We start from the raw sequence: 5,529 nt of genomic DNA, 5'->3' as shown, positions 1-5,529 counted from the left end.
TGGAAAAAAAAAAAAAAAAAATGCCCCCCATCTTCCCCTGTCTGCCCCAGGATCATGTCAGGGTGAGGGAGGCGGTGTGGGGGTTACTGCCATTGACATCAAGGAGAAGAAGAAGAAGAAGAAGGGTAACCAACCAGCACTCACATACAGAGCTGGCAGGGAAGGTTTGCAAACACAGTGATAGTGTAAGCTATTTCATTGTAGGCTCAACTCATAATCCTCGGCCACAAAGCGCCACAAACTATCTGAAGTTGTACCCGATAAAGCTCAATGTCACGTCAACATTGGAGAGGCACCAGACACGTGGAGGAGAAACCTGAAAAAGTCATGATTCAAAAGTGATGAGGAAGCTGCTGTGCTTTTCTAGTAAGTAAAATCAAAGCCAGTGAAACCAGTTAGAGGGTGACGCGGGAATGAAATTGTCTTCCTGTCTTGCCCAGTCTCCATTCATTTCTTCCCGTCCCATCCTGGTCCCGCAACCGTTTTCCCTGAATCCCGTCATAATTCTGATTATTTCATGTTTATAATTACAGAAAACCAAGGAAAAACAAGTAGAAAGAAAGAGAGAGCGAGAGACTATTGCACGGATAATGAAATGTATATAATCTATCTAAAATATATATTAGAATTGGTGTAATTGTTCTTTTGAATGTCATAATTGGTCATGCCAATAAAGCAGAATTGAATTGAACTAAAAACTGAATTATGAGAGAGTTTGATTACAGCATACACAAAATTTAATGCACCAGTAGACTATTTTATATTTTGTATCTTTCACTGCGCAGTTTATTAGACTTGCCGTGCCTTTTCTCTCCCTGTCAGATCAGACTTTATGCAGCTGGAATCGATCAGGAGGCAGAGATTACAGTAACACTGATTGGATCACGATGACCATATTTTGTGCTCTCCCGTCTCCTCCCGAGGCTCTATTTTCTCCTCCTGATTCCGACTACACCACGAAATAGCCCCACTGTCCTCCAGCTGATGAACCTGCAGTTGTAAAGAAATTCGCTCTTGTGCCGTTGCAACATTCTGCACAAGTGCCTCGCTTCTCGAGCAAGACTGGGGCTTTAAGGTCAACAGGCTAGCACTGAATAGATTAGATTGATTCAACCACAGAACGTCTACAATAACATTTCTTAGGCCTGCTATTGATGACAGGCTAAAATGCAGAAAAAAAAAAAAAAAAAAAAAAAAAAACATTGGCACCATCTATAAAATCAGACCCCTTGTAAATAATAGAACTAATGCTAATATTTATAATTCAGTGTTGTATCCTTTTATTAGAGAGGGATTAGAATTAGTTCGAAAAGGTTCATCATGTCTACTCTGTTTTTGTTTTGTTATTTTACTGATTTTTTCATATATATTATATTCTACCTTTAACTTTACTGTTTTTATATTGTTTTCATATTTTATTCAGTATCTTATTCTTGAGGTTTTTTTTTTATTATTATTGCTGTGTTCTTATTGTTTTAAATCTTTATATTCACTCTCTTGTCTGATAATTTTTATTTTTTTAATTCTTAATCTTTTATTTCTTTAATTAACCGTATTTTATGAGTGGGCATCAGTCTCCTAGTCCTTTTACTTCTCATTTTACACTTATTTGTCAGTCAAGATGTAAAGCACTTTGAATATTATGCATTTATTTGAAAGGTGCTATATAAATAAAAATTGATTGATTGATTGATTGATACTTTTCACATGAGTTACTGTTCCTTTTTCAGGCAAAAATTAAGGTAGTAGTCATCAGTCGAAACATGTCAAGGTAAAATAAACATCTACTACCTTAATTTTTGCCTGAAAAAAGGAGCAGTAACTCTCACGGATTAGAATTATTAACCATGCAGGCTACTGAAATCATTCACTTCCTCTCTTTTATCAACTTTGCAATTCTGAATATTTATCACTTCAACACTCAAATTGCACAGTTTGTCTGTGGTTGCTGTGAGGATTTGTTACCAGCCTTTATTCAGCAGGACTTCAACCCATCTTCCACTTTATTTACCCCTAATTAGAACAGATAACTCAGTTTTAGGGCCCTCACAGATTTGGAATGCACCTCCATAAGAATAAAAAAGGTACTCATTTTCCTTATTTCCCATTCCTCGTGATTTTTCACTTATCTAGGTTACCTCTTTCTTGCCTGTGCACTTAACCTGGAACAAAACACTGTGTTTGTTATATAGTGATGGTGGCTAATAGATCTCCCCTGCACATTCCCCAAATGACATGTGTGGTTCTATATTTTAACAAATAACGCTCTTTAATATTATGTCACTGTACTTTTTGCATAAATGTATGCAACCAGTTAAAATCCTTATACTGTCAGAATGAAAGGTACGAGAAGAAAGCGTGGATTTACGAGCTTATGTGGGAGTGCAAAACAGCAGTAGAGCTTGCTCCGACAAATAATGTGCATCCAAAGCGTTTCTTGCAGCCATATAGGCTTTGTTCTATTTCCAGCAGACATACAGAGACATACATGGGTATACACTGTAAATGCCAAAGGGTTGATATGTCCCTGTACTGCTGCTGAGGTTAGTGTTTGGATAGGTGAGCGTGCTGGGACAGAGGAAGACAGACAGCGAGAACAAACACAGTAGACTGTACAAATGCGTACAGCGGCGAGTGTCTTCATCTTTTTTTTTTTTTTTGGTCTTCTTTTCTTTCTTTCTTTTTTTTTTTGAGTCACACTTTGAAGGCGCGCTCTGCAACCTCAGAGGTTCACCTCGGGCTACGACAGACAGCTCCCCATGGAGTCAACAACAGCAGCAGCATCAGCGACGGAAACAGAACAGATCTCGGAGCCCTCCTAGTCATTATTGCTTTCCTTATTCATCTTACTGCCCCCACTCCTCTTCCTCCACCTTCAGTCCGCTGTGAAGACTCACACTGGGGCAGCTGGAGAAAATAACATATATTTTTCTATTTTATATAAAGGTGCAGTGGAAGATAAAGCAAGGCTACTGGACAAGAAGCATCTGCAATCAGAGCATTTTTATTTCCCAATTCTTCCATCTCTCTCTCTCTCTCTCTCTCCCTCTTTCCATCTTTTCCTTTCTGTCCGTCCATCCCTCACTCTCTCTCTCCATGTCATCCCCCCTCCTCTGTCCATTGGCAGCCCATACAGCCGCAAGCAGAGCTAATTAAATGCTTCTAAGTGAGTCGCCTCGCCTCGCCTGCCATTCCAGCCTCGGCAAAAGGTCATCCCACTCACAGGCATGAGCCAGACATTTCTCATGACTGTTTTCCTTTTGAGAAATTTAGCAGATTGTTAATTATCAGATTACAAGTTTGGCTTTTTTAAAGGCCAGCGTGCCGCCCCGAGTCAGATGGCTGCAGAGAGAGAAAGAAAGGAAGAGGAGAGAGGAAAGGAGAGGAGTATTAGCAAGGAAGAGAGCTGAGGGCATGCGGCTTTTCTCCTCTTGCTCAACACGCGTGAAGACTATGAGTCGTGATCGGACAGAGAGGGAATTAGAGGAAGAGAGGAGCTCTCTGTGTGGCACTACCCCCTTCCCTCTTTTTGGTCCCATCTCCCCCCTAGAAGGCACCCCCGCACCTTACTCTCACTTGTTCTCTTTCCACGTTCAAATGTGTGTGCTTGAGGAGCAACCAGGGACCGCGCTCAGACTGCAATCAAAACCATTGTAGGCACACAAAGTCCATCCAGCCAGAACCCCCCCCCGCTGTGTTGAAGCAGGCACAAGCTCAGACTGAACGCGGTGAGACATTTAGCATCTTTCTGGAAGAGCCAGGCTCCTCACTGGACAGTGGAATATGTGCCGGAGCCGTGCTACTGTTATGATCAAGGGGACGGGGGGTGGGGAGCTAAATATGTCAGAGTTGTGTAACAGTTGGACCCACCATGAATCACTGCAGGGATGCTTGTTAGAGTGTGTTTGTGTGTGTGTGTGTGTGTGTATGTGTGCGCTTTGCATGTTTGCAAATGAGGCCGTGCAAGAGATACGGCTTCACAAATACACACACGCACACACACACAGATAGCATGCATTGAGCCTCACATCTCTGATTATCTTGCATTTTGCCAGCATGACATGGATGTGCCACTACACACCTCAACACTGCTCCATTCACTCCAAGGGATCCAGGCGATGATATAGCAGCGCGGGGCTCCCCAGCGGCCCGCGGTATTTTTCATGTTTATCAGTGTTTCTGTAGCTTGATCCCTCAGCACCCTTGGTCCTACTGCTTTCCATCCCTGTCAATCTATAAATCGATAGGGTGTGTTATTGAGCTGATAATTGAGTCGTGAATCAGCCATGACAGCCGCCAGGCATTGATAAAATAGCTGCGCTGTTTGCCCTTTGGTCAAAAACAGCAGAAACAGTGAATATAGCGTGACATTACAGCCAAATTACAAATGCAAGGTCCACATGCTGTGACAGAAATATGCAGCTTATAGTCTCAGTTGTAATTTCTCAGGAACATTTAAGGCAAAACTGAACTGAGTGTTGGATTGTATATTTTTATGGTGGTGAAATATCCTCATTAGTTCCTCTGTGCTGCCTTGGATGGCTAATCCAGAATAATGTACGGCTATCTCTCCATTCACATCCACATAGCAAAACAGCTCGCAAAATAACACTTTGAGTACATAAACAAATGCAAACAAAGTGGATTACGCCTTTAAAAACAACAAATGCCAGTGGCCATTTTTGTGTGTGCGTGTGTGTGCATGTGTGTGTAATCACAATCAATTTAGGAAAGTACTATCAGGTTGTTTCTTACCAGGTTATTATGTGTAAGTTTCCTGCAGACACAACCTGCCGGATCTACTTTCCAATTCAAATTAGGGAAATAACAAGAAATGAGATGTTTAATTTCTTTTAAAAATGGGTACCAGGACTAGTTGCAGGTTATGTTGGCATAATCTGCTTTGTTGGTGCTGCTTTGTTTATGCTGAAAAAGTGTTATTTTGGGATGTCTTTTTCTATAGACGTGAGTGGACAGACACAAATCCAATATTCTGGATTAACAGCCCAGAGCAGCACAGAGCAGCTAATGAGGATATTTCACCACCATGTGGACTCATATAACACCCAGGGAACTATACAACCCTACAGTCCACTGAAGTTCAATTTTGCTTTAGGATTCTGCAGTTAATTAAGTGATAACTCATTCATCTCCATATCCTCCCATTTTTATTTTAAGTCTCACCCATTTCCCTTTTTTTGACCTTTGCCCCCCATTGGTAATTTGTAACTAATGTGCACATGATGTTATTTGTGTTCCTGCCTGGGGCGACCGATGCACTCTGTCCTAACAGACCACTGCCTAGCCAACTAAGTAAATAAATGGGACAAGAACAACAAATGAATAAGGAGATGGATGTTCCCCTCTTGCAGACACAGAGGCCTAATTTGAGCTAATAAAGGACCACGTCAAGCGTGACCCCTCACTGAAAATGGAGGGTCGATGGAGTGTCTTTGGAAGCCCGTGCAATCTCAACTCAATTGCTCACCGGCCCAAAGATCTCATCAGCCTCCTCTCTCTCGACAAAGG

Source organism: Myripristis murdjan, chromosome 18 (genome assembly GCF_902150065.1).
Source record: "Myripristis murdjan chromosome 18, fMyrMur1.1, whole genome shotgun sequence".
In the NCBI taxonomy this organism is placed as follows: Eukaryota; Metazoa; Chordata; class Actinopteri; order Holocentriformes; family Holocentridae; genus Myripristis; species Myripristis murdjan.
This window is presented reverse-complemented; position numbering follows the sequence as displayed.